Raw genomic sequence first — 15385 nt, 5'->3', positions numbered from 1 at the left:
TGTTTGAGCCAAAGTGGACTTAATGGGAGACGACCAAGGAGGACACCATTGTTAAAAACAAACCATAAAAAAGCCAAACTACATGTTGACAAGCCACAAAGCTTATGGGAGAATGTCCTATGGACAGATGAGACAAAAATGAACTTTTTGCTGAGGCACATCAGCTCTATGTTTCCAGACGGAAAAATGAAGCATATGAAGAAAAGAACACCGTCCCTACTGTGGAACATGGAGGAGGTTCTGTTATGTTCTGGGCTGCTTTGCTGCATCTGGTACAGGGTGTCTTGAATCTGTGCAGGTACAATGAAATCTCAAGACTATGAAGGGTTTCTAGAGAGAAATGTGCTGCCAGTGTCAGAAAGCTTGGTCTCAGTCGCAGGTCATGGGTCTTACAACAGGACAAAGACCCAAAACACAGCTAAAAACACCAAGAATGGCTAAGAGGAAAACATGGACTATTCTAAAGTGGCCTTCTATGAGCCCTAAACTAAATCCTATTGAGCATCTTTGGAAGGAGCTGAAACATGACCTCTGGAAAAGGCTTCCTTCAAACCTGAGACAACTGGAGCAGTTTGCTTATGAGGAGTGGACCAAAATACCTGCTGAGAGGTGCAGAAGTCTCACTGACAGTTACAGGAATCGTTGGGTTGCAGTGGTTGCCTCAAAAGGTTGTTCAACAAAATTTTGAGTTAAGGGTACCATCATTTTTGTCCAGGCCTGTTTCATGAGTTTATTTTTTTAAATAATTCTGTTGAAGCATGGTTGAAAAGCAACGTCTGACTTTCATTGGTTAAATTTCATAGAATTTTTATTTATTACTTTTGTCAGATTCAAGTTATTTCTGTGGCCATTGTGAGTTTTTGTCCACGCGTGTAGCTAGCTGATTATTAGTTAGTAATGGTCACCAAATCTAAATTTCAGAAAATGACAGGAATCACAGTTGAAGTGTAGCTTTGTAAAAATAAATTATAATAATAAATAAAAAAGGTTATTAATGATTATACTTGAATTAAGAATAATTTTTTAAGATCTTTTCTCTCAGTGAAAAAGAAAACACTGAAAAGAAGCTTTTACAGTTTGTTTTTTTTGTTGTTGTTGTTGGTTTTTTTTCACTTAAAGGACTGAAATGTGTGTTTCACAACTTGTTTTAAAATGTTTCAGAACTGGCTTTATTGGCCAAGTATGTTCACACACCCAAGGAATTAGTTTCAGGTTGTCAGTTGCACCCTACTCACATAGACAAACATCACAAGACATAAAGCAATTATACACAAATGTACAGGTGGTGTTAAATATGAGTAAATTGAGTAGAAAAATACATTTGTACATACAGCTTGTTCACAGGAATGCAAGAGTACATAATGAGCAATAATATATAAAATAAATATACACAATCTTATATACAGCAGGACTTGTACAGTGCAGTAAATTTTTAATCACTCCATCGGTGCTGGGTGTTTAATCTAAAATCTGAAGGTGAGATATTTTGTCTTATTTCAGGAAATCCTACCTAGTGTAATTATCTTACTGCATGGACATTTTTCTTGAATATAGTCTGAACCTTTGCAATTTAAGTGTGTGTGTGTGTGTTTTCACTTTTTAAGATAGCTCATTTTTGCAGAGCAGTTAGAAAAAATATATATTTTAAAGACTTTAAAAGAGACTAAACGCTTAAAAAACAAAATAATTTTAGAACTTATTCCCTCACCCAAAAGCAAAAGAGATGTAATTTACAATTATTAACAGACATATCCCACTAATGATTTTTTGAGGAATAAAGTAAACTTAAAGTTGTGAATTTTGTTGGAGAAACACTGAGTGTTTGAAACACTTATTTTTCGTGTGAACCATTCCATCATTTCTGGACGGAGCTGCTACGGCTGAAGAACCTTGTATTTTCTCCACTGCCTGACACTTCTGTAATATTTGGATCACAAAATGATACCAAGATCAATCGATTGTTAAAGCCCACCTGTTCTCTTTGGCTTTTTGACACTATTGAAATGTTGACATTTAGTTTTTGTTTTTATTCATTTCAACTTTTGATTTATTTTATTTTATTGTCTCCTAATGCCTGGATTCATTTTATTCAGCGTGTCCGTCTGTACAGCACTTTGGTCCACTGGTTGCTTTAAAGTGCTTTATAAATAAAGTTAGATTGGATTGGATGACAATAGAATATTTAGTAAAAAATTCGATTTTTTGGGAAAATGTAAATCAATCAGAAATAGTTGTTAAATCCTTATAAATTAAACTGCTAGTTTAAAGTATATAAATTAAAATAGATTGCCATGTTTTCTCCTTTACTTTGTACAGCTTATCTACTTGTGCATTCAGTTTTAAGTTTCGGCAACAAAACTGCTACTACTAGCTGTATGGAAGAATAATTGTTTGGGTTTGGGTGGTAAATTCCACTTAACCTGTGTTGGAAGTTTCTGAGTTCCTAGTGGGAAAGTTCGGCTGGAACCAGCTGAATCCTGGTTTTGGTACATGGACAACTTTGTGTGTGACATAATTTCCCAGAAGAAAACTGAAAGACGGTGAAATAGATAATTTAATAAAGACTTAGGTAGGTGAACTGGCTGAGTGGGCATCCTGGCATGGTGGATGGGGATGTATCATATGCAAAAAGTGCATCTTTGGGTAGCAATGCTTTGTGGTGCACAGTGCGTAGCGATGGTAAAATTAGTTACCATAGCTTTTTATTTTCTTTTTCTGCATCTTGTTGTAATGTTTAATGTTTTATGTAAAGCACTTTGAATTGTCTTGTACATGAAATGTGCTATACAAATAAATTTGCCTTTTGCCTTTAGTGAATCAGAAGAGTCAGCGCCCAGTTTTTTCCTTTCGCTGCTTCACTCTCACAGAACTTAGTTGTGATGTGTTGCTCGTGAACACGTCAGCTCTGAGAGTCGATTCTTTGTAATGAACGGGAAAAGACAATTCCTGCCTAAGAGAGACTAATATTTCGAAGGGGTGGGACTTTTTTTGATGGGTACACCATGTGATAAGTTCCACACGAGGAAAGACGAGGATCATACAACCATGTAAAGAAGCAAGGGAGTCTAGTGCAGAACAGGTACACACAGAGAGCTAGAAGCCAGATTTAAATTACGAGTGTGTCAGGAAAAATCAGAGAAATTAGCAAATTTATAGTGTCAGACTTGGCCTTTATTTACTTGATTTGCTTGATGTAGTTCTGTGTTCAGTATTTTTGTTTAAAGGGTTGATTGAAGTAATAAACATAACTAGATTTTATAATGAAAAAGTTACCCAGAAATAGGTTCTTATGATAAAAAATAAATAAAAGAAATTGCTTACCAACAAACAAACCACTTGTAATTGTTAAATTAGACCAAAACATAAGCTCAGAGTGGAACTAAATAAGGAGCCATTTTAAAGCTGAAAGAGCCGACTCTTCTTCAGACGGATTTATGGTTGCGCTGCGTCTGTGTCACCGCTGTAGGCATCGCGTAGCTCCGCAGAGGTTTGACGCAAACCTCTTCTAGACCTGATGTGCACCCCTGTTTCGCAGACGGTTGCGCTGAGATACTAACTCGTGATTGGTCAGTTTAGGATCACGTGTTGCCGGATAGCTGGATCTTCTCGCTGAATTTGTGTGGTAACCACTGTTTTTAAAAACATTAACAAATGGATTAAGTTGATGAGAGGCTGATCAAATGATTTCTTCATTTTATTCCACAAGCTAATAAAGACACTGAACCATTTTGGACTCCATTTTTGTTTTAAAACAGAAAATACCTTCCAATCTAAAGTGAACCATCAAAACAACTTCGACCTGGTGAGTTTACCGGCCGATACCACCCCTGCTGCCACCTTCAGGTTAGGAGGAGAAACTGCAACACCACACCAAAACGACGTGCACCCCCTATGCTCGAGTGTTAGAGCAAACTCTCTAGCGTCAGCTACGCCGTACACGACCATACAAGGACGCAGATGCCACGCGAGTATACATCTGCCTTAAGGGAGCCGAGTCCTCCCTTCTCTAGTGAATGATGTACAGATGTGGCCCTCTGATAGATCTGCTCTACAATCTTTTCTGTCTTATTTCTTGTCAATTACTTTTTTGGACATCATGTTGACAAGCAGTCTGTGGTTACAGCCTCCTGGTTTCATTACCCTCCATGTATGACAGGGTGTCTGATTAGGTGTCTGATCAGGTGTCTGACAGGTTGTCTGACCAGGTGTCTTACCAGGTGTCTGACCGGGTGACTAACTAGATATCTGACTGGGCGTCTGACCAGGTGTCATACTAGAAGTCTGACGTGGTGTCTAACGAGGAGTCTGACCGGGTGTCAGACTAGAAGTCTGACCAGGTGTCTGACCAGGTGTCTGTCCACATGTCTGAGCAGGTGTCTGAGCAGGTGTCTGACTTGGTTTCTGACCTGGTGTCTGACTAGGTGTCTAACCAGATGTCTTACCAGGTGTCTGACTGGGTGTTAGACCAGGTGTCTGACTAGGTGTCTGACTGGGTGTCTGACTAGGAGTCTGACCGTGTGTCTGATCAGGTGTCAGGCCAGGCATCTGACAGCATGTTTCATGAGGTATCTAATCAGGTGCCTGACTAGAAGTCTGACCAGGTGTCTGACCGAGTGTCTGACTAGGTGTCTGACTGGGTGTCAGACCAGGTGTCTGAACGGGTGTCTGACTAGGTGTCTGACCAGGTGTCTGACTAGGTGTGTCTTACCAGGTGTCTGACCGGGTGTCTGACCAGGTGTCTTTCCAGGTGTCTGACCGGGTGTCAGACCAGTTGTCTGAACGGGTGTCTGACTAGGTGTCTGACCGAGTGTCTGACCAGGTGTCTGACCGGGTGTCAGACCAGGTGTCTGAACGGGTGTCTGACTAGGTGTCTGACCAGGTGTCTGAACGGGTGTCTGACTAGGTGTCTGACCGAGTGTCTGACCAGGTGTCTGACCGGGTGTAAGACCAGGTGTCTGAACGGGTGTCTGACTAGGTGTCTGACCAGGTGTCTGACTAGGTGTGTCTTACCAGGTGTCTGACCAGGTGTCTTTCCAGGTGTCTGACCGGGTGTCAGACCAGGTGTCTGAACGGGTGTCTGACTAGGTGTCTGACCAGGTGCCTGACAAGGTGTGTCTTACCAGGTGTCTTTCCAGGTGTCTAACCGGGTGTCAGACCAGGTGTCTGACCAGGTGTCTGTCCACATGTCTGAGCAGGTGTCTGAGCAGGTGTCTGACTTGGTTTCTGACCTGGTGTCTGACTAGGTGTCTAACCAGATGTCTTACCAGGTGTCTGACTGGGTGTTAGACCAGGTGTCTGACTAGGTGTCTGACTGGGTGTCTGACTAGGAGTCTGACCGTGTGTCTGATCAGGTGTCAGGCCAGGCATCTGACAGCATGTTTCATGAGGTATCTAATCAGGTGCCTGACTAGAAGTCTGACCAGGTGTCTGACCGAGTGTCTGACTAGGTGTCTGACTGGGTGTCAGACCAGGTGTCTGAACGGGTGTCTGACTAGGTGTCTGACCAGGTGTCTGACTAGGTGTGTCTTACCAGGTGTCTGACCAGGTGTCTGACCAGGTGTCTTTCCAGGTGTCTGACCGGGTGTCAGACCAGTTGTCTGAACGGGTGTCTGACTAGGTGTCTGACCGAGTGTCTGACCAGGTGTCTGACCGGGTGTCAGACCAGGTGTCTGAACAGGTGTCTGACTAGGTGTCTGACCAGGTGTCTGAACGGGTGTCTGACTAGGTGTCTGACCGAGTGTCTGACCAGGTGTCTGACCGGGTGTCAGACCAGGTGTCTGAACGGGTGTCTGACTAGGTGTCTGACCAGGTGTCTGACTAGGTGTGTCTTACCAGGTGTCTGACCAGGTGTCTTTCCAGGTGTCTGACCGGGTGTCAGACCAGGTGTCTGAACGGGTGTCTGACTAGGTGTCTGACCAGGTGTCTGACTGGGTGTGTCTGACCAGGTGTCTGACCGGGTGTCAGAACAGGTGTCTGACAGGGTTTCTGACCAGGTGTCAGAACAGGTGTCTTACCAGGTGTCTGACTAGAAGTCTGATCAGGTGTCTGACAAGGTGTCTGACTGCATGTTTGATCAGGTGTTTGACTAGGAGTCTTACCAGGTGTCTGACTAGAAGTCTGATCAGGTGTCTGACAAGGTGTCTTACCAGGTGTCTGACTAGAAGTCTGATCAGGTGTCTGACAAGGTGTCTTACCAGGTGTCTGACTAGAAGTCTGATCAGGTGTCTGACAAGGTGTCTGACTGCATGTTTGATCAGGTGTTTGACTAGGAGTCTGATCAAGTGTCTGTCTGCAGATCTGACCAGGTATCTGACCAGGTGTCAGCATATAACAGAGCCATATGTTAGTTTTCCTTCTAATTCAGAATTTGTTCACCTATCACAAAATTATGACACACCAAAGACAATGAGGTCAGAGATTAAAAGTGAAACACTGGGGCAGCTTTGTGTTTTTTTCTGACTCTGGCTTTACTTTAATTGACTGCTGCACATGTAGGTGGCTTGTTTGATGATAAGATGCTTTTGATGAAGCTGCTCCACTCAGTTCATTATGACCGGATCCCTCTGGCTCCTTCCTGCAGCAGCTGGTATTTCAGCTTTAAAACATCTCCTGATCAGGATCAAAATTTTATTTTTTTAGGTAGAAAATAAAATTCCAAATAAAATAAATGTGAAAACAACTTATTATTTCCTAATATAGACCAGGGCTACTCTAGTCAATCCTCGAGGGCTGCAGGTTTTCAGTGTGTCCCTGAGTCAGGTGTGTTGGAGCAGGGATAGGCTGAAAACCTGCAGGGCTGCAGCCCAGATGGGACAGAGCTGAATAGTCCTGATCGAGATACTTCTTCTTAAGAATAAGAATAAGAAAAGCTTTATTAGTCCCTCAGTGTCATTTACTCATGTCACTTTAAGAAGGTTTATATTCTGCACCACCATTTTCATTGTTGGTCTCTGATGCTTAAATGAAGAGCAGTGCAATGTTATTAAACAACTATGTGCCCAAATGTTGACATTTATCACCTCAAACTGGTGTTTTTGTGAAGAACTCGCAGCTCAACCCACAGCTGAATGTAACTGCAGAGCAGCATTGTCATCCTCCGCCTACTGAACTGTGAACATTACACCTCTGTTTCCCTGTGCTGAGAGCAGAGCTCCATCTGGCAGAGTCCCTCGAGGAAACCAGGGAGCTTGAATCAGTCATGAAGGCTGATGAAAAACAGTAAAACCTCTGCTTGCAGCCTTGTCCGTGGGTGGCCCTGTGCACATCCATGTTTGTGTTTCTTTGCAGCCCTCCCTGCAAGCACAGATGATCAGCACAGGGCTGTCAGCTGTGCAGAGGCTGGTTTTTAAATGATGCAGCATGCTTTCCGCCCTCATTGTGGGTGAGAAAACCTGTCACAGCAGAAATAAAACATCCCTGAGATCATTCTCAGATTTTAACAGCTGTGGACAAGTACAAAGACTGCAGCCATGTTCACATTTGGGAGACGTATTCTGTCATTTTTAACTGTGGTTTAAATCAAAATATCACAGGATTACAGTAAGATAGCACCCTCCTCATCCCTGTCTGTACAGCTTTGTTCATGGCAGCTGGTTTTACAGGTGGAGTAATTCACCTCACACCATCTTCAAGATTCGTTGTACAGCCCTGTGCTATCATGCTAATGTAAGTTTGAATGCAACTAGCACCTATCCCAGCTGATGTCAGGTTAGAGGGCACAACCATGATTTGTTGCTGGTCAGTTGCTATCCTCACTAAACCAACTCCAGCTCAGCTGCTTTGTGGCGCCACCGTGCATCAGAAACGTCTTCTTGGCTTTATTCCAGCCATAGAGGAGCATTATTTTTCTTCTTTTCACACACACATAGAACTTTCTGCTCACTGGTTGATCTTTGGCTGCTCCTGATTGGACGTTACCGTCAATCTAAGCTCTCTGATTGGTGGAAAGTCTGACAGGAAGTGGCTTCATCATCATGTCCAGGTCTAAATAGAGGTCTCTTAGCAGCATAGTAGTGATGGTGATGTTTTTATGATGAAATGTGATGAATAATGCTGTTTTCATGGATCATTGTGGATTTACCAGATAGAGTCTCTGGATAAAACTACATTTAGTGGCTGGATTGTAAACCTCCTGGACAGGATAGAAATGCTGGAAAACCTCCGTAGATCAGCTAAAGGGTAAAATATCCATCACATTTACCCCACAGAGCTACTGCTCCTGAGACACCGATGATGATAGAAGTGATGGTGCTCGGGGGCGCTTGGGATTTAACAGAGTTTTAAGGTTTAAAGTGAACTTAGTCATTTTAATTCTAATTCTTGGTACCTTTAGATGAGCATTACACTACTGCACCTCTTATATTAGGAAAAAGTTTGACTAACATATTAATTTTGAGAATGAAATCATCTCAAATCAACTGTACATGTTGGATCCAGAATCTGAAAAGCACAACGAACCCTGAAGTTACCTCGATTAACTTAGTTTTTCCCTCACTGAAATATAAATGTGTATTGGGAATGTGAAACATTTTATACAAAAACCCAGAGCTCCATCCGACCACAAGGCTCAGCCTTTTAACATCCTGCAGAAAACATCACCTGCCACGTAGCATGACGGCCTGTCACACCATCTGTCCTCCAATCGTCTGAATGAGGCCATGTTGGCTGGTTAAACTGCAGCAGTCAGTGACGTCTGAGTGCGCTCTGTCTCTGTCCATTACCTCGGCTTGTCTGCTGTCACATGTAATGGGCACAGGGGTCGTACCTGCAGGTGCCTGATGTATGAGCCCTGACGGGTCTCCAGAGGAGCAGCGAGCCCACTCAGGGGGTAGATTCATGTCTCTGACTGTTGTTATTGGAAATGTCACCTTTGATTTGATGTGAAAACAGACTGAACTCCTCAGGCTTTATCCACAGAATGTGAGTTTTCTTTCAGAGATAATTCAGGTTTATTTATGGCAGCCATTAGTCTGCAGGTCCGACTGCTGACTCGCTGTCATGTGTTTGTAATATCTTGTAATATTACCATTATCATTACCATTGTCATCATTACCATCATCATCATCATCATTACCATCATCATCACATCATCATTACATCATCATCGTCATCATTACCATCATCATCATTACCATCATCATCATCATTATTACCATCATCATCACATCATCATTACATCATCATCGTCATCATTACCATCATCATCAGCATTATTACCATCATCATCATCATATCATCATTACATCATCATTACCATCATCATCATTACCATCATTATCATTACCATCATCATCACCATCATCATTACCATCATCATCATCATCATCACATCATCATTACATCATAATCACGACCATCATTATATCATCATCATTATCATTACCATCATCATCATTACCATCATCATCATCATTACATCATCATCATCATTATTACCATCATCATCATCACATCATCATTACATCATCATCGTCATCATTACCATCATCCTCATTAGCATCATCATCATCATTACATCATCGTCGTCATTACCATCATCATCATCATCATGATTACCATCATCATCATCATTACATCATCGTCATCATTACCATCATCATCATTACCATCATCATCATCATTACATCATCGTCGTCATTACCATCATCATCATCATCATCATCATCATTACATCATCGTCGTCATTACCATCATCATCATCATCATCATTACCATCATCATCATCATTACATCATCGTCATCATTACCATCATCATCATTACCATCATCATCATCATTACATCATCGTCGTCATTACCATCATCATCATCATCATCATCATCATTACCATCATCATCATCATTACATCATCGTGATCATTACCATCATCATCATTACCATCATCATCATCATCATTACATCATCATCGTCGTCATTACGACCATCATCATCATCATTACCATCACCATCATCATTACATCATAATCACGACCATCATTATATCATCATCATCATCATCATTACCATCATCATCATTACCATCATCATCATCATTACATCATCATCATCATTATTACCATCATCATCATCACATCATCATTACATCATCATCGTCATCATTACCATCATCCTCATTAGCATCATCATCATCATTACATCATCGTCGTCATTACCATCATCATCATCATCATCATTACCATCATCATCATCATTACATCATCGTCATCATTACCATCATCATCATTACCATCATCATCATCATTACATCATCGTCGTCATTACCATCATCATCATCATCATCATCATCATTACATCATCGTCGTCATTACCATCATCATCATCATCATCATTACCATCATCATCATCATTACATCATCGTCATCATTACCATCATCATCATTACCATCATCATCATCATTACATCATCGTCGTCATTACCATCATCATCATCATCATCATCATCATTACATCATCGTCGTCATTACCATCATCATCATCATCATTACCATCATCATCATCATTACATCATCGTCATCATTACCATCATCATCATTACCATCATTATCATCATTACATCATCGTCGTCATTACCATCATCATCATCATCATCATCATCATTACCATCATCATCATCATTACATCATCGTGATCATTACCATCATCATCATTACCATCATCATCATCATCATTACATCATCATCGTCGTCATTACCACCATCATCATCATCATTACCATCACCATCATCATTACATCATAATCACGACCATCATTATATCATCATCATCATCATCATCATTACCATCATCATCATCATTACATCATCATCATCAGTACATCATCGTCGTCATTACCATCATCATCATCATTATTACCATCATCATCATCACATCATCATCGTCATCATTACCATCATCCTCATTACCATCATCATCATCATTACATCATCATCATCATCATTACCATCATCATCATCACATCATCATTACCATCATCATCATCATTACATCATCATCGTCATCATTACCATCATCATCATCATCATCATCATCACATCATCATTACCATCATCATCATCATTACTTGATTGATTGTAGGTCTTCCAGGACTCTCCAGGTCTGGATCAGACTTCAGGTTTTCTGGTAGTTTTTTCAGATATCAGGAGCAGAAAAACTAAATGTTTAGTCTGAATTTTCAGGATGGAAAGCAAACTGGACCCTTTATTTTGGACCAGAACCAGTATAAAGATGTGAACATGTTTTCTGGTCTTTGTGAACACGTGATCAGCAGCTTCTGGATTAGTTGCAGATCTCTTAATGTTGCTTTAGAGAGACCTGTGGATACTCCATTACTGTAGTCAAGATGATGAAAACGTGACGATGAGTATGTTTTTCTAAATTATGCTGAGTCATCACTCCTCTTGTTCTAGATCTACTCTTCAGGTGGGAAAAGGCTGATCTGGCTCCTGCTTTAAAGTGGCTGTTAAAACTTAACCAAGAATATGACTCCAATACAGAAGATGTAGCAAAACTTATGCAAATTATAGACCAGATTTCTGTTGAAAGCACAGTTGTAAAGATGTTAAGCTGCTTTAATGTCTTCAGTATTTCCTCTGCATTGTTGAAAGTAAAGAAGAATATATAAAAAACCTCTGAATGAGTCACTGTTCCAACTCCTGACAGATGCTGCAGCTTCTCAGGCTGTTAATTTAATATTCCAGAGAAAGAAAGACACTGGCTGGATGAACAGACCTTCCATCTGTTTTTATTTGCATTTTTATTTGCTGCTTTTGTCAGCGCATCAGAAAAAAAGAAGTGTGGTTTGTGGAGCTGATAACGATGAATGAATTGACAGGCGGTCAAGCTCGTCCTCTCTGCAGCTCTGAAATCTGCCACAGAAACACAAACAAGGTCGTTTTTCAAAGGTTTGCAGTGAGACACTTCAGAAAAATCTATCTGGTGTCACCATGACTGACGATGACAGATGTAGCTCTAGTGACGCCAGCAGATGAAGGCATTGAAGACTCAGTTCTTGTTCTTTGACTATTATTTGTGTCATAATTTACCATTTTGATTAAATAGACGTGAAAATAAAAATTCGTCCTTATCTGGATAAAGATTTTATTAATTCTATGCTGGTCCTGATGAGAGAAAACTCTAATGATCGATTGGATTTATTATTTTTTTCATGAGCGAGAAAAATCAAACTTGGCCCCAGTTATCAATAAACGCAGCCTCCGGCCATGAAGTCTCTGCCCTGTCGATAACTTCAAACAGTTCTTCCATGGAAGAACATACACTGCTGTCATGACAACCGATGTGAACTCATGCGGAACATAATAAGGCCGGCATCTGATCGTGAGGTGCTCCAGGTCCAAAGTACAGCCCGTAGAAATAATTCCCACAACTGAAACACTGTGAAAGAATAGAAATCTGAAACTAGCAGATCTAAACCAGATAAGTTCACATCCCTTCATATGCGTTGGTGGGCGTGGTTTTCTATGTCTGCAAGGCGAGGCCCCGCCTCCCTGCATCAGGAAGTATCCATGTTATTACCAGGGATGGGACTAACACATTAATTACAATTGATTAATTAATTACAAAAAAAAGATTACTCGTTAAAATAATTAACGCATTTATTTGCAGTTTGCATTTCAAACAACGCAGAACATTTGTCAGTGCACGGTTTCTGGTGCATCGCTTAAATTGAGACACGTCAGTAATCGGCTCCATCAGTGTTGCTAATTTAGCTACTTTGGCGCCAGCTTTAGCGAGTTTTCAGACCCATCTAGTGACTCTATTTCAAAGAAGCGACTAATGACAAACCTAGAGACTTTTTCTGGTGTTATTGGAGACTTTTGGAAACTGATGTGAAAGCAGGTTTACTACTTCTTAATGAACAGCTTCCGCCCCTCCCCCGTCCACAGGCTCCTCCCCCGTCCGCAAGCACCTCCCCCGTCCATTACCTTTCAGCTCCAGATCCGGAGATGTTCCCTCTGCTCCAGGACCAGACTGGAAGATGCTGCTGCTGATCATGACCTGGCTTACCGCCACATATTAATGCCTGTCAATGAAGCGTGTGGAGGAAACATGTAGAAAGTTCCGTAACATGTTGTAGACTCTTAAGCAGAGAACAGCTGGAGCTGCTGGTTAAAGGACTTAAAATGACACTTTAACTTTAGGTCTGTTTATTTTGGGCCAGGGATGTTTTCTATTTCTGTTTCTACTGTTTGGAACTGAAATGCAATAAAATACATTTTCCACACATTATTAGAGCTGAGTTTACAAAATTAATGTCTGTGTCTGTTATTTGATTCAATCATCCACTAAAATCCATTTAAATAAAAAAATGTTGCTTTTTGGGCATATATTGTTATGTGATTAAAATGCATTTAATCAAGATGAATTAATTACAAAGCCTCTAATTAATTAATCTTTTAATTGAGTCTAAAACTAGTTATTACACTAGTATTGATCAATACCGATAGAATCAATATATCAACATTAGGAATGATCTGCCCACCACTACTAGTGTTAGGAAGTTCACATCTTTTCAAACATTTGGGTCTTATTTTTCTCCCAACAGCTCTTAATTTGGCATCACTCAGAGCTTCTATTTTAGCCTAATTTAGTGTTTACAACTGGTTTTATATGCTAGTAACCATGTTTTCAAATCATATAAGGACAAAGTCTGAACATTGTGACTCTGGAGATTCACTCATCCCCCCCCCCGAAAGCACTTGTACTTAAATCCATCTCTCTGTCTTTCTGTCCCCCTGGACACTCCCTGTCCTCAGAGAGTCTGCCCCCGTCCGTCTTTCTCATAATGGTATGATCCAGTCTATCCTTGCATATGATTGGCTGCATGGTGTGCATGCAGCCTCTCCTCTCCTCTGTCGACTCTTCTCGTTCATTATACAGAATCAGCTCTTAGATCTGGCTTGTTTGCCAACAACACATCACTGTTTCGCACCGGCAGGGTTAATGTTGGGTCCTGAACCAAAATTTTAATCGGCTGTTTGTTCAGGCTGAAAAAAGTTTGTAAGGTTCAGGCTTGGAACCTGAAAAATTGGTTCTCAACTGGAACCAATAATAGTGGTTCTTCTTCATTAACCATGATGTCACCAGTGAGTAAAAGCTGGATTCACCTGAATGCCAGAACCCTGGATTATTTGTAACGTGATGTCTAGTCATTCTTCAGACCACGCTCTGGAAACCCTAGACATGATGTGTGAAAATCCCAGTAAATACTCAGACCAACAACCAGGCCACGTTCAAAGTCACTTCAAGGCAAAATAAGAAGCATTGACACCTAGTGTTTCAAATCAGAACTGCAGTCGAAAGAGAAAAACACGGAGTGTTCTCCCCCTTGGAGAGTTTCACATAGGTAACTGTGCTAATTTACATTAGCATAGAGTGTAAACAAAAGCTACATTAATCAACAAATACCACGCAGCGGCAGTTTTCCCTTAGTCTCACTTAATAAATTAATTGATAGTAATTTTATAAGTTTATAAGGACAAACACAGTATTCACATCATTACATTTGTTGTTGTAAACTAACAGGCCACCAGTTTAAATACCAAACGCTGCCTTGTTGTTAGGCAACCGTGGGGAGTCGCATAAGATTGGATAAGGAACCAGGAAGTAGGAAAGAGCAACACAGTGCACCCAAGTTTTTCCGGCACGGAACTCTTATTTTGAAGGAGAAAAACTTGACTGCTGATGTCGGAGACAGATTGTTTATAGAGAAGCTTCCTTTTATCCCTCGCAGCAAATGAGAACATTTTAAATTATTTTTAAGGAAAAAATCCTAATTATTCAGCCTTTAAATCTCCTTTCTTCCTCATTCTGATGCTCAGTTTGAACTTCAGCAAGTCGTCTTCAGCATGTCTACATGACTACATGCTGCCCTGTGATTGGCTGGTTGGATATTTGTGCTAACAGGAAGTAGAAGAGCTGGAGCTGATGCTGAGTTTATTTGGACCTTTAAGCCCCGTTTCCACCAAACTGTCCAATCCATTTTATTTATAAAGCACATTTTAAAACAAAGACAAGTCTCCAAAGTGCAGCACATCAACAATCACCAATAATAAACAATATTAATAAAAAAAACAATAAAGAAATCAATAAAAACTTAAAAGATAAAATGATAACATAAATAAATAAATTCATTAAAACAATGAAAACAAGTAAAAAGATCAAATAAATTAAATGAATAAAAGTGAAAAGATAAAATAAATAAAAAGACAGAGGATGTCACTGTTGCGCCAGACTCTGCTACGAACACACCTGCTCCTGTCAATCACCGCCGCGCTCCCTCTCCAGAACACTAATGAAACACACCTGCAAGTAATCCCAGGTCCAGGTCTTATAAGCTCCAGTTCTCCTGCCAGTCTCCGTCGGACCT

Source organism: Melanotaenia boesemani, chromosome 1 (genome assembly GCF_017639745.1).
Source record: "Melanotaenia boesemani isolate fMelBoe1 chromosome 1, fMelBoe1.pri, whole genome shotgun sequence".
In the NCBI taxonomy this organism is placed as follows: Eukaryota; Metazoa; Chordata; class Actinopteri; order Atheriniformes; family Melanotaeniidae; genus Melanotaenia; species Melanotaenia boesemani.
This window is presented reverse-complemented; position numbering follows the sequence as displayed.